At 39.9% G+C, this 21,313-nt stretch overlaps 1 long non-coding RNA gene across 1 annotated transcript in view; it reads left to right on the top strand.

The window, feature by feature from the left end:
• Nucleotides 1–21,313, top strand: part of LOC133233982 (uncharacterized) — a 172,994-nt gene that overhangs the window by 17,521 nt on the left and 134,160 nt on the right. Inside the window, exon 3 of the long non-coding RNA XR_009731941.1 lies at nt 16,345–16,441. This is a non-coding gene — a long non-coding RNA (uncharacterized LOC133233982). The remainder of the gene's footprint in view (nt 1–16,344; nt 16,442–21,313) is intronic.

Here is a 21,313-nt window from a genome sequence, read left to right as displayed (position 1 = left end):
GCTGAACTCTAATACTTTGGCCACCTGATGTGAAGAACTGACTCCTTGAAAAAGACCCTGACGCTGGGAAAGATTGAAGGCAGGAGGAGAAGGGGATGACAAAGGATGAGATGGTTGGATGGCATCACTGACTCGATGGACATGAGTTTGAGCAAGCTCCAGGGATTGGTGATGGACAGGGAAGCCTGGTATGCTGCAGTCCAGGGGTTGCAAAGAGTTGGATACAACTGCGTGACTGAACTGAACTGAATCACATGAATTAGAGCAGAAGTTGGTAAATGAATACCTCTTAATCGCATTGTGGGCTTCCCAGGTGGCGCTCGTTGTAAAGAACCCACTTGCCCATGCAGGAGATTAAGAGACACGGGTTTGATCCCTGGGTCAGCAAGGTCTCCTGGAAAAGGGAATGGCAACCCACTTCAGTACTCTTGCTTATAGAATCCCATGGACAGAGGAGCCTTGCAGGCTACAGTCACAGGGTCACAAAGAGGTAGACACAACTGAAATGATTTAGCATGGTAATTCTGATCCCATCTAGGCAAATCTCATTTCAGAGAGCAAAAGATATCCTTGGTGGAGAAGTCCCACAGCAAAATCTCTGGGTATGAAGGTCACAAATGATCTAAAGATCATCAGTTGAAAAATAAATTTAAAATAGCCTGATCAACTTATTGTAGAGATATGGAGAGGAGACTATCAACTAATTTAAAGTCAAACATGCCTTCAATGTAACAAAATATCATTATGAAAGGCTCTAATGACGGTTACCTTTTCCATGTTATTGGCTGATGTGACATTCTAATAATAAATTACAATCACAACTTACTCTGTAAAAAGCAACTTTAACTTTTAAACCCAGGGAATGTCACTAATTATATTTTTAATCATCAAAATGATTCATGCATTCCTTTGTCAATCTACTTTTCATCATTAAAATGGTTGACACTTGTTAACTGACTGTATCCTGTCTAGTCTCCCGTTCTCATTCACTTTTATGATTTATTAATAATATCTTAGAGCCCTACCATACTGTATTGCATAAGGCTTATTGTGGTCAAGTTTGCCCCTGAAAAAGCCCTGGGGGAAAAAACCAGCCAAACAAAGCTAGCAATCTTAAACCCAAACCCAACCATCTGTGCTGTTTGATGGGGCGTTCCTGATGTGGAGCATTAGTCCTGGCTGAGAGGTACCACAGAGTAAAATTGTTTATGCTGTGCCACTATGTAGAGCAGACAATACCACACAATCAAAGCCTTCACACTCAAACAGACATCACACTCTGTAATTATATTTGTCTGACAGATTATTATAATTGTACATGGCAGGTAGTGTAAAGCAGCTCCTTTTTACAGCCTAAATAATGTGGCATATTCTGCGTACTCTAAATCAACCTTGCAGAAGGTAAATTATGAAAGCTAAATGCACGTTGAGTGTTTTTATTTACTCTTTCAGTTAGCATCTTCTGTGGTGCTAGACAGCAAAAGAGCATTACCTTATTTTGCCTGGTAGTATTTCACTTAACACTTTGTTATGCAAAGTTCCTTTCTGCATGACAACTTCTTTCATTTTGGCATACTCAGTAAAGTTCTAGTAATGATTATTGGCAATTCTTTTCCTCACACCCAAACTGACCAAATACCAGATCAGCCTATGCTAAGTCAGAATGAGGATAAAATGCCTTCCTTAAAATTAAAGAAACAAAAACCAAAACCATAAACTTAGTTTTATGGCTTCTGCAACAATGAGAATAAAAACAACTTGTTGGTGAAGCATCCATACAGTTGTTTGCAGAATTTAAGAACTTTGTGATAGCCTCCTAGACAAAGAGACACATCTTATGGTAGAGTCTTTCAGTGCTCTCAGTGTCTGATCTCTTCTTCGTTCAAGTAAATGGGAGGATTACATTTCTGAGTTAGATGGGGGCTTGTTGACTAGTTTTTGCAATTGGTTGTATGTGGAAGTGATGTATATCATTTCCTTTACCAATATACTTAGCAATGTGAGACCCTCCAGGGTCTTCTTATCCTGCTGGTGACAAAGAGGCCTGCAATGTTCCAAAAGAAGCAGATATTAGAAAGCAGCGCTTCTGTCGTCAGCCCAAATCCCTGAGTAGCTGAAGCTAAGCTCCTGCAAGCTTCGTGTTTCATTTGTTACCTTAGAATAATTTAGCCTATCCTAACTGATATATGACTGTTTAATACTTCATGTGTCTAAGTCGATCACATTTTACATTAGATTTGTGATGTTACATCAAGTTGTCATACTTTCCACATTATAATGATTCTATCATGTATGCTCCAAAAATATACGTGTTAAAACCATAACAGCTATTACACACTGAATGTGTGACATATGCTGCCATTGTGTAATTTTTACTTACAGTATGCCTAATTCTCAGAAAAACATACATTTGAGATCACTGAAAGCAGGTAATTGATTTCTAAAGTCCATACAGGGGAATGACTGTTCAAAATCAGTCCTATCTAGTTCCAAAATCTATTTCACTATACTAGTTAATGTTTTTATCTCCTGAAATAGTTAAATGAGTTAAAAAATACAAACAGCAAATATATTTATATTTCCCAATATTTTATAGTATTCCGTTTATCTATTGCCTGGATTGATATGTGGGGTTAGATACTATATAAGGCTAATCTTACAAGGCAAAGCATTGTCTTCAGATACTGTTATTCCAGGAAGAAGATATGAAACATACATAAATGCATTCAAATAAAATGGCTGATATTTTAAGTGATCAATCCAGCTTTTGAATTTTGACACATTTATCTATGAAATTCTAGAATGTACTCTTCTTTTTTTTTTTTTTTAAAGAATGTGTTTATCTTTTGATAATTATTTTTTACATTTATTTATTTGGCTGCCTCAGGTCTTGTGGCATGCAAGATTTTCGTTGTGTCATGCAAGACCTTTTCAGTGAATGGACTCTCCAGTTGTGGCACGTGGGCTCCAGAGCATGCAGGTTCCGGAGTCATGGCACACTGGCTTAATTGCTCCATGGCATGTGGGATCTTAGTTTTCTGACCAGGGATCGAACTCACATCCCCTGCATTTCAAGGCAAACTCTTAACTACTGCACCACCAGAGAAGTCTCTTGGATGTACTCTTAATACTGAAGTCAGTTTCAGTCCTATCTCAAAAGACTGTTGTATTTAATATGGAAACATATTTAGAGCTGCTGCTAAGTCACTTCAGTCGTGTCTGACTCTGTGTGACCCCATAGACGGCAGCCCACCAGGCTCCCCCGTCCCTGGGATTCTCTAGGCAAGAACACTGGAGTAGGTTGCCATTTCCTTCTCCAACACATGAAAGGGAAACGTGAAAGTGAAGTTGCTCAGTTGTACCCGACTCTTAGAAACCCCGTGAACTGCAGCCTACCAGGCTCCTCCGTCCATGGATTTTCCAGGCAAGAGTACTGGAGTGGGGTGCCATTGCCTTCTCTGATATTTAAAGCAGAAATTAACATACAGTAAGGTTTGGGTTAGGGCTGAGCTAAGGTGAAGCAAGAGAGGCACCTAGAGTGTGAAATTTACAAAGATATTAACAAAACCCTGACAGTGCCTTCTTAAATCTTGTTCCAAAAAAAAAAAAAAAAATCTTGTTCCTCAGGTGGCTCTCCTGTCCTACTCTAGTCCTGATCCTAGGCTGAGCGATTATTCATTCATTCATTTATGTATACTTCACTGTGAAAAGCCATAAGGAGAGTTTTGTTATGCATACAAAAATAGGGATATTTAGAGTTCCTACCCTATGAGTTTTTGTGAGGATCACGTGAGATAATTCACATAAAGAGCTTAGCACAGTATCTGGCATGTAGAAAGTATTAAATAAATGTGAGCTTTTAAAAAAGAAGGTGATGGACTAGGTAACCACTACCATTGCCTCACACCTTTAAAAATCTGTATTTATATATATCCAGTTAAAATGTAATTACTGAAAACTCTCTCGAAGAAAGGTGGCACCAACATTTAGCAGCGTGACTCTGTGGGGGTGGGATTATAATAGGATGGAGAAAAAAGCATGTTCTCAGTCATAAGGGGCTCACAATCAGGCTGAAAAAAGGCAGGTGAATAAGTAAAACATATTCTCATACATATGTAACAACACTATCTATATCCAAATACACTTTCCATGGGCAATGGCAGGCTGTTGAGATAGAACTCTTTGGAAAGCTGCTTTTCATTCTAACCAGTCAGGAATGATTTTGAGAAGGTGGCCAGCTTTGAGTTCTTTAAAGTATTCACTGGGAGAGGGCCATTGTTTAGTCTGATGGGAGTTTGGGAGGGTGTTTGAAGGCTGGGAGGTAGAATGGGTGGAATCTTAGGTTTAGAGCTGAATCAACTGAGAAGGTGAAGCTAGATGTATTAAAAAGTGAAATGATGGGATAAAGGAACACAGTTTAGCATAAGGATATTAAGAGTGGTACTGGATGATCTTGATGGATAGGTCCCAGAACTTCATGGGTAGGTGACAGACCCTTAAAGACTGCTAATGTAATTGCTCATTTGCCCATCTCATTTATCAAGGCAAGCCTCTTAGCCTAACTGATATCTATTATTTGGTATCTAAGGGCTTAAAGAAGTACAGAATGGCTTAAAATCCTGGTGATTTGCCCCAGATTGCTATAGACTATACTTCTGTCAAGAGAGATTTGCTGGAATTCCTTGTTATTAATTAACTGGTCAACAAGCTGTAAAGGTCCACATGCTACTCAAAAGTAGAGTGACATCTTTACATACATAAAACATAAATTAAGTACTACTTCTGATATTTGGAGAAATGTAGGAAAAACATAAACATTCCCTGGTGACTTTGAAATAAAGACATACCCAGTGTGGATGCTTAAATATTTCTGGCATGGCATATGGTATAGAACAAGTTATACACTAGGTACTCAATAAGTACCTGTTGAATGAATCAATCAATAAGTGAGAATTGTCTTTGGATTGGGTAGAAGTAATTGTGCAGTGTTTCTTAAGTGTGTATATTATTTCATACAGTTATTCTAAGGATGATGCTACAGATACAAATTATTACATGAAGGAAGTACACATTACTGAATTATAGAAGTAAAGGCTAATTGATGTAGATGCAATTATTTTGAGGCAAAAGGATGTGCATATGTGGGTATTATATCCTTAAAATTAAATGGAAGTCAGTAGAAAAGTCTGAGTCACTAACTTCATAAAAGTCAGAGGTTTTAAGAGCTGCAGAATGTCTTATGAGGATATATAGATTTAGGTATTCAAAAAGAATTTGCTGTAAATTCATCACCATCGTAATTGGGTTGTGGCTGCTGCTGCTGCTAAGTTGCTTCAGTTGTGTCTGACTCTGTGTGACCCCATAGACGGCAGCCTACCAGGCTCCTCCGTCCCTGGGATTCTCCAGGTAAGAATGGTAAGAGTGGGTTGCCATTTCCTTCTCCAATGTATGAAACTGAAAGTGAAAGTGAAGTTGCTCAGTTGTGTCTGACTCTTTGCAACCCCATGGACTGCAGCCCACCAGGCTCCTCCGTCCATGGGATTTTCCAGGCAAGAGTACTGGAGTGGGGTGCCCTTGCCTTCTCTAACTGAGTTGTGGAGGTAACCTAAATGTCCAACCACAGGCAACACAGTGTTTCTTAATGGAATATTATACAGGTATTAGAGTATTACTGCAGTTGGAGAATATTTAAACACATGGGAAGTTGTGTGAAAAAAAAAGGAACTTAAAAATCAGTGTGTGCCAGATTAACTTTTTCAAACATGCACAGAAGAAGCCTGGAATAACGAGATCTAAAATCAATAACAAAATAATTTCTGAGATAGAATCGTTGACAATTTTTTCTTTCATGATTGTGTGTGTATTTGAATTTTTTTACAATGGACCCCAAATTTTAAATATGCTATTAAATTATTTCTTAAAATAAAGAAGAGACCCAAAGGACCTGCTAAAATTAGAGATAATACCCTCTTTTTGTTTCCCTGCTGAACTCAATGTCAACCTCCAGGTGCTTCTGACCTTGGTATTACCTATACCAATGATTTACCCTCTTGCTTGTGCATGGAGTTAATGTCTCCTGCTATTTTAATACAGCCACATCCTACTCAGCCCTGAATTTTACTCCATAAAATAGATTTATGAACTAGATATCACACATTCTTTCTGAAACCTGAGCATAGTTTTGTTACCATAAATATTCATGAGTATAGCTCATAGCAGCCCCACCTTGCTCCACAGCCATCAGTACAATTACGTCATAAGGTCTGTGACCTTATTATTTGGCAATGACAAAGAATGTTCAAACTACCGTACAACTGCATTCATTTCACATGCTAGCAAGGTCATGTTCAAAATCTTCCAAGATTGGCTTCAACAGCACATGAACTGAGAACTTCCAGATGTACAAGCTGGATTTAGAAAAAGCAGAGGAACCAAAGATCAAAGTGCCAACATCAGTTGGATCACAGAAAAAGCAAGAGAATTGCAGAAAAACATCTACTTCTGTTTCATTGACAACACTAAAGCCTTTGACAGTGTGGATCACCACAAACTGTGGAAAATTCTTAAAAAGACATGAATACAAGAAAACCTTACCTGCATCCTGAGAAACCTGCATGCAGGTCAAGCAGCAACAGGTAGAACTGGACATGGAACAATGGACTGGTTCCAAATTGGGAAAGGAGTACGTTAAGGCTGTATATTGTCACCCTGCTTATTTAACTTATATGCAGAGTACATCATGAGAAATGCTGGGCTGGATGAAGCACAAGCTGGAATCAAGATTGCTGGGAGAAATATCAACAACCTCAGATATGCAGCAATGGCACCCCACTCCAGTACTCCTGCCTGGAAAATCCCATGGACAGAGGAGCCTGGTAGGCTGCAATCCATGGGGTCGCTGAGGGTTGGACACGACTAAGCGACTTCACTTTCACTTTTCACTTTCATGCATTGGAGAAGGAAATGGCAACCCACTCCAGTGTTCTTGCCTGGAGAATCCCAGGGATGGGGGAGCCTGGTGGGCTACCGTCTATGGGGTCACACAGAGTTGGACACGACTAAAGTGACTTAGCAGCAGCAGATATGCAGATGATACCACCCTAATAGCAGAAAGCAAAGAGGAACTAAAGAGCCACTTAATGAAGGTGAAAGAGGAGAGTGAAAAAGCTGGCTTAAAACTCATCATTCAAAAAATTAAGATCATGGCACGCAGTCCCAATACTTCATGGCAAATAGATGAGGGAACAATGGAAACAGTGACAGACTTTATTTTTGGGGCTCCAAAATCACTGCAGATGGTGACTGCAGCCATAAAATTAAAAGATGCTTGCTCCTTGGAAGAAGAGCAATGACAAACCTAGACAATGTATTAAAAAACAAAGACATTACTTTGCCAACAAAGGTCCATCTAGTCAAAGCTATGGTTTTTCCAGTAGTCATGTATGGATGTGAGAGCTGGACCATAAAGGCTGAGAGCCAAAAAATTGATGCTTTTGAACTGTGGTGTTAGAGAAGAGTCATTAGAATCTCTTGGACTGTAAGGAGATCAAACCAGTCAATCCTAAAGGAAATCAATCCTGACCATTAATTGGAAGGACTGATGCTGAAATTGAAACTCCCATACTTTGGCCACCTGTATGGCCATACATGTATGGCCATCTAATGGCTGACTCATCAGAAAGGACCCTGCTGCTGGGAAAGAGTCAAAGCAGGAGGAGAAGGGGGTGACAGAGAATGAGATGGTTGGACGGCATCACTGACTCAATGGACATGAGTTTTAGCAAGCTCTGGGAGATGGTGAAGGACAGGGAAGCCTGGTATGTTGCAGTCCATGGGGTTGCAGAGAGTAGGACAAGACTAAGGAACTGAACAACAGCAAAAGTCTACAAAGATAATACCTTTGTTGATGGATGGAGTAAAAGACAGAAAGGTCAGAGAGACTATTAAAAAAGACCATTTCAGAACTGACCAGGGCCTGTAGAAAGGTCAAATTAGGCTATTTAGCATTTAAAAGAAAATGATTTGTTTGCTTAATACACTGTTAGTACCACTGTCAACACATATAGTGTTTTAACATTATGAGTTTATTAAAATAGTAAATCTGTGGAGAACATTCAAATCTTCACACAATTAGGCTTGAACCTAATGTTCAAGTGAAAATAGGCTATGGTAATAACATCGTACAACACTGGAGACAATTTCTCAGCCTGCAGGTACAAAAAATGTTACTGATTGCCCGAGGTTTGTGCCAGCTCCTTTTTATCTGTCTGCGTGCTGCTTTTCATTCAAATTATAACACCTTTTCCTGCAAGATAAATTAACAGGTTTTTTTTTTTTTTCTTCCTAGTTTTAAGTTTAGATCTTTCGAAAAGCTTAACATAAAGTAGAGTCATTAGGCTTTGGTAAGAGGCCAAATTTAGGCAAAGCAGATACAAAAATACTTCATGTAAAATAAAAATGCAAATATGGGATGCATGCATGGAGCTGCCTGATTGCTGTATTTTAGAGGGCCTGCAGGTTTGTTTTAATTTCTTCCTGCATTCATGAATCCTTGTTTTTACTTTTATTTTTGCTGTCCTTTCTCTTACTGTGGGGGCTTTGTATTGGCTTTGATTTCCCCTTTCTGATCCTTTTATAATGAGCAAATTAATTTTTCCTTATCACTCATATTTTTTTTTGAAAGGTGCAAAGTATTCTCTATTCTTCAGTAATCATTAATTTATATATTTTCTTGATATTGAAGCAGTACTGAGTGCTTTGGTCTGGTAGCATAAAAAGGAGAACAGGAGAGAAGAAGGTTGGTGAATAATGACTACCTGGAGCCCAAAGCTTTTCACTCCAGAGGCATAAAGGCCCAGAGAGCCATGACATTCAAATAGGCATTGTCTTTAAAATGCGTCCAGATAGGGACGGCAGTTGAAGTCAAATGTTAACCCAGGTGAAAAGGATTTCAGTTCCTTTCCTGACAACTTACTTAGTTGGATACGCTGTTCTTTTCCCAAGTTTTAAGGTGATATGCAAATTGACATCTATTATTAAAATCATGATGTGTAGTCACTTAGGATATGTACATAATAGTAAGAGAATATGAATATAAAAGCAAGATGACCAGTACTGCTTTCAAAGTGTTTCTAATCCAGATGTGTTAATACCATGCCATCATTTAAGACTATGCAGATTTATGAATCTAATCCTCACAACACCCCTAAAATGTAGAAGAAGCAGATACAATGATTTTTAATTTATAGGTGATAAAACTGAGTTTCATAAACAGTAAGGATCTCCCAACTGGTAAGGGCAAAGCTGGGTGCATGCAGACATGCTCAGTCTCTTCAGTCGTGTCCAACTCTTTGTGACCCTATGGATATAGCCGGCCAGGCTTTTCTTTCTGTGGGATTCTCCAGGCAAGAATACTGGAGTGGGTTGCCATGCCCTTCTTCAGGGGATCCTGTGTCACCTGCATTTCAGGTGGATTCTTTACCTGCTGAGCCACTGGGCAAAGCTGGGACCTGATGTCAGATCACTTGATTTTGAGTGCAGTCAGCTTAACGATTCTCACTTGTGATGATGTAGGAATTAGAACTACAAGGTAGTATTTTTAATTGCTCAATGCAGGTGCCTTCATACATTCTAGCATGTGATCTTAGGGTTTAGATGACTATTTTCTTCTCTACACGTATTAGACTACAGAGGAGGTCAAAGTGAGGTGGATGGGAGGGCAGATTCGTAAATATTTGAATATACATATGCGTTTCTTCTCAGATGTTTTTAATATTCCTGCTTTACCCAACTGAATCTATTAAGAAGCACTGAGGTAAATACTGAGAAAAGATAAGAATATAAGCCAGGGTACAATATGTGTCACTTGAGGAACAAAGAAGGGATTGCAATCTGTCCTATCTGCCTCTATTTGAAAGCTTGTCTTTCAAGCCTTGCAATACCTGGTATGGGACCCTGTTTTATTAACTACTAAACAAATTGTGAGCAAACCGAATACAAGTATTGATGTTCCTTTAGAATCTGGCATGATCAGGCCAGGCCCTGAATTAGACTCCCTGAGTTGGGGACTTGCTTCAAATCACTTGGGGTTTTTCTCTAATCTGTAACAGTTACACTAATCGGATTTAAAACTGACTGAACACTTTTATTATAGCCTGCCAGAGGTATGCATTAAAATTTAACACTGTTTCCTCTTTGAACATAAAGAAAGTCCTTATGGTGTGATTATATAGGATTAGAATTTTTCATTAAAAAGGGCTTTAAACACTTCAGCAACTAAAAGGCAGAATCCTATTTAATGAGTTTTTAAAGGTAGTGAAAGTAAGCAAAGTTTAACAGAACTGTTTTCCCTCCCCTCACATGAAGCCCCCATTTCACTGTGATGTATGATGAATAAATCAGGGCCTTATGACTTGCATAGGACTGCCACTTGCCCACAGCAATAGAAGACAAACCCTGTTATAAAATGATGGAGATATTATACAGAAATCTAAAGAGCAGATCAGAATGCTTCATAGTCTTGAGTTTGGAGAATATCTAAATTATAACTATACAGTGATTTTATAGGCTCTATACTGTGAACTAGGGGAGGTACTTGATGGTCTGTAATCATCTTAAGAGGCTTATAGCCTGGATTCCTAAAGAAAGTTCAAGATCTAGGAATTTGAAGGCAGTTACTGATGTGTGGAGTCCTCTATCTGTGTGGTTCACAGTGGTGGATGGGTGCCTGGGGCATTCCCTATGGGGCATGGTTCTTATGGAGGTTGGCAGTTGTAGGGTCATTTAATACTGCCCTAGTTGCCATGTGCAAACGCCTAAGCCACATAATACAAAGCTCAGGCTTCTGGAAACAGGAAATCTAGCCAAAATATTTAACCAAGTAATTTTATCACTGCCTTTGAAATGGCTATGGTATGCATTTTAGTCAGGTTCAGGAGTACATGAATCTCAAAGAACTTGGGCTGAAACCTACCTTAGATCTGTTTACCCAGTAAGATCTAAAGATTCAATTTTCCAAGCATTTCTGAAACAGGAGTTGTTGGAATTGCAGCAAGGCAGCTCAGTGGCAACAGTTTAAGTTTTTTCTGTTGTGAACTCTCTTAGGAACAGAGTGGCTATTGGAAATATTGTGTGTACATTCTCATTTATGACTAATTAGAAATATTTTTGTGACTGGATATGGGGAAATGTGTCATGGCTGTCAGCACACTGCATCGCACAATTAGTAAAAATTGGCACTAAAGGCACATGTATCATATTTGGAAGCAAACTTTGATGATGAAGACACAGTTTCAGAATTGTGTATACATTCTCATTTATAACTAATTAAAAGTATTTTTTATCTGGCATCTAGGAAGTATGACATTAATGTCAGCAGAATGTACTATACTAACAGTTGCATCTCAATTACGAAAAAAAATAGATCACCAATGTGAACTTATCTGCTTCTTGAAGAAATGAGATGACCAGGAAGTTGGAAAGAGAACCCTTCAGGCCAGGCTGAACACCTGTCAAGAGGGCACTGTTTGCCAGGCATACCCTGTTCCACCAGCATTCTATTGGAAACTTTGGAGCTATTTTCTTCTTCCCTTTGTCTTTTTTCTTTGTCCATGTTCTCCTTATCCTTCCTCTCTCTCTTTATTTCCTCCTAGAAGCAGAAGTTGTCTTAGCTGCAGGAGTGGAGTGGCTGTGGGTGAATGGTCACCCCGCTGCCATGACAGTGAAGCATAACTCCTCTGTCTAACTAAAGGCTGTAGCATCTAAGAGCTCAGCTATTTTTCTTTCTATAATCAATTATAAAGAAATAATAACAGCTAAACTCTATACAGCATTTACTATGTGCCAGGTATCATTCTGAAAGCTTGCTATGCATTTCCCATTTAATTTTCTTAAGTCCAATGAATCAGGTACTACATTATTATTATTTCCATTTTCAGTTCAGTTCAGTTCAGTCACTTAGTCGTATCCAACTCTTTGTGACCCCATGAATTCCATTTTACAGATGAGGAAATTGAAACCCAAAGAAATGAAATAACCTGCCCAAGATCATGCAATCATGTGACAGAGTCAAGATCTGAATGTAGTTGTCTGGCTCCACAGTCTGTACTCTTAACCAAATATGCCAAATGGTCTCTTCATTTTTCTGTTGGGTATTCATTGCTTTAATGGTTTTCTGATTATATAATTAATCTATGCTTACTGTAAAATTTAAAACAAGAAAAGTCTGAGGATGAACATAAAACTCTACCTGAAACCTCATCTCCCAGCAGACTGGTGATTGTCCTTTTTTATCTGTCACAGGCAGGTACTCAGATGTGTATGGTTTTACCTGAATGGAATAGTAACATTATGTCATACATGTGATCTTTTACATGATGATCTCTTTTTCCTTCTTTCATTAACCCCTTCCTTCCACTCCCACACCACCAACCACATTTAACAAACTAGTATCTTTTTTAGTTTAAAGGTAACTAAAAAGTAAATTCTCATATATTACATTTTCAAGTAAGTGTTTTTCATATAGATACAAGGATTTAGGGGAGGCTATTTTTTGTTTTATTTCATATTACATAACAGCTCTGCATCTTGCTTTTCATACCAAACAATGTCCTGAAAATTTCTCACATTTAACTGGATCCACAGTTTCCAATGCTTGCATACTATTTCACTGTATGGTCTGTTTTACACACTTGGATCACAAAATTCGGCCTAAATTTTCTCCTTTTATAGATACTTAGCCTGGCTTTCCTTCTAAAGCAAAGTCCGAGGCAAGGGTTTGAACGTGTGTAACTTAGGGAAGTGATCCAGGCAGGGAGATCCAGAAGGGAGAGACTAGGGAAAGGGAAACTGACAATGCCGGGTCATCAGTGCAAACCTGCTTTGCTGACTTGCTGGGGACCTTGTCTGAGGGGTTTTACCAAGTGCGCCTTGGAATTCGGGCTTTTAGCCTCTTGCCCACTTGCCCAGCGGCTGAGAACCGTTCCTCAGGGTAAACCGCGGAGCCGACGGTCAGCCAGCTGCGCATGCGCAGTTGCAGAGGTGCGCGGCGGACCGGAAGTTGGGGCTGGCGGCCCGCGTAGTCACGCTCCACGCGCTCCACACCTGCTGGGCTGGCTGAAGTAAAAAGCTGAGGTAATGAGGCTTCTGATACAGAAAGTTAACACGTGCATTCTCAGCCCGAGAGTCCATGGTTTTAATGCAGAAGACAATCGCATCCTGTGTTGTGATATTATTCAAGATAATAGTGTACTTCGTCTTCCACAGCAGCTTTGTTCAGGGTGCTTGCTCTCTGTATCGCATCACCATCGTGACAACAGTCACATAAGGTAGAGGTAGGCAGGTATTTTACACAGGGGACAAGGCGGGGCCCAGGGAGATAAGGGAGGAGAGACCATCTGTACCACGTTCTCTTTGTGTTCTTAATGGTTAGCACCTCGCCTGCCGTGTAAAGGATACTTAACATATCCTTTTAAGGGGATGCTGTTCAAGTAGTTTACCAAGTCACACACCCAATATATAGCAAATCTGGTGATTAAACCCAGGACTTCTTAACCCCAAAACCTGTATGTCTTCAGTTATACCAGTGGAATGAAAAAATTGCAAATTTTTCCTCACAGTTCAGTTCAGTTCAGTCAGTCGTGTCCGATTCTTTGCGATCCCATGAATCGCAGCACGCCAGGCCTCCCTGTCCATCACCAACTCCCAGAGTTCACCTAGACTCACGTCCATCAAGTCAGTGATGCCATCCAGCCATCTCATCCTCTGTCGTCCCCTTCTCCTCCTGCCCCCAATCCCTCCAAGCATCAGAGTCTTTTCCAATGAGTCAACTCTTCGCATGAGGTGGCCAAAGTACTGGAGTTTCAGCTTTAGCATCATTCCTTCCAAAGAAATCCCAGGGCTGATCTCCTTCACACTCAGCCTGAAAGAATTTCGTAAAACTTCTTGCACATTAAAAAAAAAAAATGTGTAAAATTGTTCATTCTAAATTTGAAAGCTTATTTTTTAATATGAGAAAGGAAATGCTTAACATTTTATAAGATGAAGCTAGGCTACACTTAGTACATGTAAGCTATGTTTATATTATGATATGATAAAATGAGGTTTAACTTCTCATTGAATAGCATTCTCTATGAAAAAATTGTATGAATATTTTACTTGTGGATTTTTATCCAGTACAGCTTGGAAAAATCTTGAACACATTACAATTACATGTAAAGAATTGGCATCACTACCCTAAACAGCTTCAGTTCTGAATTCACAGTATTCCAACATTGACCAAACTTCTCCCATACAGAGATAATGTTTAAAGTGGAGGAAAATCAGGAAGCTCCATTGGTTTAATATTCAGCAATTAATCACTGAAGGATTAGAAACCAATATTTCCGTTTTTTTTTTTTTTCTTCTGCTCTTGGAGTTTTCCGCTCAGCAGAATACTGCACCATAAAAAGGTTTGGGATGGATGGGGGGCGGGGGGACTGCATTTCTTTTGAGAAGTTGTTATCTTCTTAGACCTCTGGGCCTGTTTAAAACATCTTGACTGCTTTGAAATATATTATTTTCATGATATTCTAGTTCTTTTTTAAATAGATGACACATGTTAATGACAAAAAAATTAAGCCATATAAAAGTACAAAGAATATAAAAATCACATCAAATCGTACTACCTAGATAATGTAATGTTATCCTCTCCTCTGCCTTTGATGTGATGTTGTCTTTTTATGGTTCTCCCATCCTTGTCTTTTGGCTAACTCCTTGTCTATCTTCCGAAATCTAGTTTAATTCCTAAAACAAAATTCCTGTGGGTTGGATGTGGAATCTGATCTCTTGATACCAGCAAAGATCCCTGAGTTCTGTGATATGTGATTGTCAGGTTAAGTCTGAAATAAAAGGCTCTAAACTTCTAGCCATGATAACCTGTATGTGGGAAGTCAAGGGCTGGTACCTCTGGATGTAGAATTTGAGGATGGGATTCTCTTGAAGGAAGTTTCTTCTCCAGCTTTTGTATTTTGTTCCTGTTGGATAACAACACACAAACAATGGAGACTTTAATGTAGAAAATAAGTACATTCTTAGTAACTTCACTTCAAAAAAGAGTTTGGGCCAGTTTAGTTTGAGTATAAAACCAAGCTGACTACTTATCAAGTCTCCCTTGTCTCTCACTCAGGTGTTTTTTTGTCTCATTTCCATGAAAGTATATTATGGTTTGACAGATAAACTGTAACTACTCAAAAAGTGCCATTATGTTTCCAAAATATACTGTTTTCTCACAGATATTTCAAGTAGCATATGCATTGAAACACATACAATTAAATAGAAGAATGAAATTATATTTGGAAACTATTAACTAAAAGAGCCTACCTTTATGTCTTTTACCACAATTCTTAAGCCTTACAACAACAACAAAAAAATGTGTTTTCTTACTACCCGAGAGCAAGGTTTTCTATGTGCTTCTTCTGAAGTGAAGAAATTTACCTTCTGACTGTTTAAAATAATGTGGTAACTAAGGAAATTAAAAGGAAAAACAAAGTGTGGGCTCAGTATGCTTTGCTGAGGGCTGGGTTCTGACTGGTCCATGAATTATGAGATGCCAGTATACCAAAAGATTAATCCTTCATTAACAATGTGTAATCAGTTGGGAAGACTTGCTCCACAAGGCAGCACACCAGTGGTTGTCCTGCAGAAATATCCTCAAGTCACAAGTTAAGAGTTATTTGCTCTTCCCTGTGCTTAAATGCATCGAGTCAGGCTAGACAGAGCAGCCTTCCATCTGTGATTGCATGCCCCAGGTTTACATTCCTTAAAAGCTAAAGTGATCCATTCCAAACACCTATGTGCCTGTACTTGTTAGCTATCGCTACATAACTCACTAATGCAAGACAGCTACCATTTTATTGTATCTCACTATTTTGTGGGTTGAGAATTTAGGCATCTCTTCTGTTCTTTGGTTGGTATCACTTGGTGACTTTCAGATAGTATCTGGGCTAATCTGGAGGGCTCAAGACAACTTTACTTACGTATTTGATCACTTGACAGTCTCAGCTGGGTCTGTCTCTTTCTCCACGTAGTCTCAGGGCCTTGCTGTATTGTCTCGCCTTTAGAGTAGTTGAACTTCTTATGTGTGACAAGTAAGTGAAGGTGGATACTGCCAATCTCTTATAGTCTGGGTCCAGAAATGTGCTCAACATTACTTCTACTGTATTCTGTTAGTCAGAGCAGGCACAGAAACCCACCCAGAATCAAAGGGGTGAAATAGAGATCTCATCTCTTAATGGGAGGCATATCAGAGAATTTGGCACTGTCTTCAATTTGCCTTAATGTATTCTTGCCCCCACTGTTAACATCTAGGAAGAGGGATGAAGGCAAATACGAGGAAAAGCACTCCCAGACTCCTTGCCTGGAACATCTCAGCCTCAGGGAAAGAATGGAGGACTTTGGCAAACAGGTAAGGAATATATTTAACTTGGGAGATAAAGTTTCCAAGTGCCCTCTGTCAGCCTCCTCGTGAACTAGCCTCTGCAGTGTTAAAATACAGTGAATTGAGCTTTCCCAAAGTAAGAAGGCTTTGATTCATTTCCTTAACTTGGAAGGCCATGTGGCCCCTTTGCAGCACCTGCTGTGGCAGCTGATGAGCAGGAACATAGCCACATGGCTTCAGGAAAAGCTTCCCGCCACAAAGTGGGGAGCATCCTCAGCTTCATTCTCTAAGGAGGAATTCTTACAAGGTGTGAGAAGGGAGAGAAGATCAGTGGGGCAGGATAAACACACCAGTTGTCTGTCTCTTCTTAAGAAAGGAAATAGGATTTGCGGATAAATTCTACAATTATGTTTCAGTATTAATTTGTATAAAAAAAATAAGAATAGAGAACATTAACCTAAACCAAGGTGTTAACGTCAGCATGATTAGTGTAAAAATGTCTTTTCAAAGTTTTGTGATAAAGCACTTATTATGGTGTCGGAGATGAAAATATGAGTTGTGGCAGGGGAGGTGGTCAGACTGCACTGGGTTGAATTTCAGCCTCAAAATGTGCAGCAGTGTGATCCCGGCCATTCTTTGTTCCTTCATCTGTAAAATGGTAGTGATAATAGTATTCAGTAACAATAGGGTAATAATATATACTCACTTCCTAACTGATGTGAGCATTAAATGAGATGATGCATGGAAAACCCTCAGTACCATCCCTGACTCTTATTAAGTGATCACCATATAAAAAGTGTTCAATAAATGTCAGCTTTTATCACTGTTATTATAGTAGCAGCCCCCACCCTGGTGGCAAAACACGAGGACACTGGGGAACTAAAGAAAGGGAGGGGTGGAATCACAAGTAAGACTTCTCATTCCTCTCTCTCTGGTTATAGCCACTGGGGTATAATGTGATCTATAAACTCTTCTGTCTGTTGACATGCCAGCAAATGATACATCTCTCTGATCTACTTAGATTTGCAAGCTAAATGTAAGGGCCCAGGTGCTGGAGGCTCAGAGCAGAGAGAGAGCTGGGGGCTGGGGGCTGTCCTGGCCTTTATAAACCATTGCCACTCTTATAAATAAAGCATTCACTCAGAGAGCCTGAGAGCTGGGGAGCCACATTGCGTGCAAATCCAGATCAGTGACTGAGCTTCTTCCAGGTTGAAGCTAATCACAACTGACATGTTAGAGTAAAACTACTTTATAAAATCGATATTAAATTTACAACCTTTGACATCCTGGGACATCAAAGATAAGGGGGAAATAAGCCATAGAGTAAACAGTCCTCCAGCTATGCCAGCTGCTCAAGGAGATGGGGGAGATGTGGGAAACCAGAAGCCTAAATCAGACACTATTAGTCTTGTTTTTATGTCAACGTCTTGACATCAATAAAAACATTAAAAAAAAAAAATCACACAAACATTTACACACAGAAAAGACAGGGAACCAACAAGGAGAACTCCACCAATCCATCAGATGCCCAGAATCATTCCAGAGTGAAATGATTAGATTCCTTCTCCAACAGCGAGACTTGATTTTTCTGGACAGTGGGCTGCTTCAATTAGGGAGAAAACACCATGTTGTGAGGCTGGCAAATCCCCTGCTGAAAATCCTAACCTATCTAGCCAGGGACCCTGCTGTAATAAAAGCCTGCACCTCTCTAGCAGGTCCTCACTGTAGTCACTGGGATTCGAATATAGCTGCAAGGGACACTTGGAAGCAGAGCAAAGCTATAAAGGTCATCACAAGGTAAGAATATGTTTCTCTGAGTGCTCCTCATGGGGTACTAGCTCTCAGCTGCTCAAATCTGGAATGGATTTCTACCTCTGGAAAGAGGATTGAATTTTAATATCCGGAAGCAGAATTGCCATAAATTCTACCAGGAGGAGTGGGCAGAGTCAGAAGACCCTGTAACATCTAGCACAGTCAAGATCATGAAGGATTTCCTAGCCCTTAACATCCAAAAGCATTTGTCTCAAGGGCTGGTCAGAGAATTGTGTCACCTTCACTGTAAGTCTGAGGAAAATACCAAGTGCTCTAGGAAAGGTGGAGTGAGGAAGTTAAGGCCATGTGGCCCAGCTGGTCTAAACAGATTCTTCTATAGTGCTTCCTCCTTTGCAAGAACAACTTGAATTTATACCCAGGTTCACCTGCACTCCATGGTGTGAATCTGAACTTACTAAAATCGATGTTTAATTCAGTGTTTCCATCTTTTAAAGCTTTAAGGGGAATAGCAGCCATACCCTTCTCTCCGCACTCCTCTCCCTGTCTCCCATCTAACCCTCAGAAGTGACTGATTTGAGCCTCTCTGCTTTGTGGCCATCATGAGGTCATTTCTGATGGATTTTGAATGGTCCTATGATCAGAGACAGGCACAGTAAGATCAAACCTATCAGTAACATTTGGTTTCCATCTGCTTCCTGAATGCAAAATAAAACATAAATAATATTCTTCATTTAGAATTCTACAGAAACAGACTCACGGGGTCAAAAGACTAGGAGGTGTGCAGCTGTTGGTGGGTCTTGCTGACGTGTATGAGTATGAATGTATGGGAGCCTTTGGCACAATGGTTGAGACCAACAAATGCCTACTTGAGTCTGGTATATGTAGAAAGTGAAAAAATTACTGCAGTACATAAAAAAAATTTGCTTTTTTGATAAGGTTGTAAACTCCAAGAGTTCCTAGAATGGTGTCTGGCACATAGAATGTGTTTTTTTGTTTTGTTTCTTGTTGTGAATACATGAATTAGAATTTCCTAGATAAACTGTGGGAAGAAACTGATACTTGTTTAGGGCTTTATCTGTGCCAGGCACTATGGTAGATCCTCTTCTTAAGCTTTCTTACAGTACCTCTGTATTGCTTTTTTAATTGTCACTGGAACAAATTATCACAAGCATGGTAGCTTAAACAATACACATTTTAAATATTATAGTTCTGTTGGTCAGAAGTCTCACACAGATCTCACTGGGCTAACATCAAGGGGCCAGGAGGACTGTGTTCCTTTCTGGAGGTTCTAAGGGAGAATTTTTTTCCTTGACTTCCCCAGCTTCCAAAGGCTGTCCTTTTTTCTTGGCTTATGGACCCCTTCCACCATTTTCAAAGCCAGCAGTAGCAGATGGAATCTTTCTCATCCTGCCATCTTCCTGTTCTTTGTTCCACTGTCACATCTTTTCGTGACCACAGCTTGGAAAGTATCACCACTTTTAAGCACTCATATTTTAGATTGGGCCCAGGATAATCTTCCAGGATAAAGAGTCTATATACCCTGCAGTCATTTTTTGCCTGTAAAATATCATATTGACGGAATCTGGGGCATGATGTGTAGTCATCTTTGAGAGCTCTTATTCTGCCAATCACAACCTCTATACGATAGATATTATTGACCCTATTAACAGAGAAAAGGACACTGTATCAGTAACATGATCCATACAGTATGTGATAAAGTTGAGACTCCAGCCAAGGTCTATGTGTCTCCGAAGCCCATGCAATTCCTACTGTGCTACACCATTTCACACCACAAAATGGCTTGCTGCTGGATGGGTTGGGCTTAGGGTCTAGTGAGGTGGGAGCCAGAATAGAAACTTAAAGGGGAATTCTCATAAGAGGCAGGGTGAGAATCAGGGAATTGAATTCTGTTGGAAATGCTCCCTTGGAAGAAGAAATGGATTTGCACTTGAAAAAAATAATTCACTTCTTTGAGGGAGAAGTTAGTTTAGGAGCAGGGGATCAAGTCTGAGAGTTAAATAAAACACCTTCTTCTCTCCCAGGGCCTCAGGGACCCTAGTGATCCCATATCCTATGTGGTCCTGCACCCACTTGGAAAGAGTTTTACCAATCCAATTCCTTACAAGCTGTAGGGACTCCATATGTTACCCTTCTCAAGAGTTTTACATGTAAAAACAGAGCGCCATAACCCAAAGTCATACACAGAACCTCTAGATTTCTTGGTTTTTTGAATGGATAGGAAACAAATCAGAGCACTATAAGTTTTCATTTGTTATCATGAGCTAACTTAGTTTGTTGTAGTAGTGAACTTTTAATCACTATGGCACCTGAGTCAAGGAGATATTCTTGGTGGTGGAAGCCTTCCAGGTTTGAGGCTGGTTACCACCTATTCTAAACCTAGATAGCATATTCAAAAACAGAGACATTACTTTGCCAACAAAGGTCCATCTAGTCAAGGCTATGGTTTTTCCAGTAGTCATGTATGGATGTGAGAGTTGGACTGTGAAGAAAGCTTGAGTGCTGAAGAATTGATGCTTTTGAACTGTGGTGTTGGAGAAGACTCTTGAGAGTCCCTTGGACTGCAAGGAAATCCAACCAGTCCATCCTAAAGGAGATCAGTCCTAGGTGTTCTTTGGAAGGAATGATGCTAAAGCTGAAACTCCAGTACTTTGGCCACCTGATGCAAAGAGTTGACTCACTGGAAAAGACTCTGATGCAGGGAGGGATTGGGGGCCAGGAGGAGAAGGGGACGACAGAGGATGAGATGGCTGGATGGCATCACAGACTTGAAGGACATGAGTCTGAGTGAACTCCAGGAGTTGGTGATGGACAGGGAAGCCTGGCGTGCTGCAATTCATGGGGTTGCAAAGAGTCGGACACAACTGAGTGACTGAACTGAACTGAACCACCTATTCTGTATGCTTGAGAAAAATATGTGGGTAACGTACTGTGTTTCCCACGTTGCAGGCAGATTCTTTACTGTCTGAACCACCAGGGAAGCCCCCAAATGAAAAAGATTGGTATAAAATTAAAAAAAAATTGTATTGAGTATTTGCCTATAACTTGAAACTGCTGGGGCACATACTTGATTGCATGGAGAAAGGTAGTTCGAGGAATTGGGTTTTG

Source organism: Bos javanicus, chromosome 21, assembly GCF_032452875.1.
Source record: "Bos javanicus breed banteng chromosome 21, ARS-OSU_banteng_1.0, whole genome shotgun sequence".
Classification (NCBI taxonomy): domain Eukaryota; kingdom Metazoa; phylum Chordata; class Mammalia; order Artiodactyla; family Bovidae; genus Bos; species Bos javanicus.
Note: the sequence above shows the minus strand (reverse complement) of the source record. Positions and strands in the feature narration are given on the sequence as shown.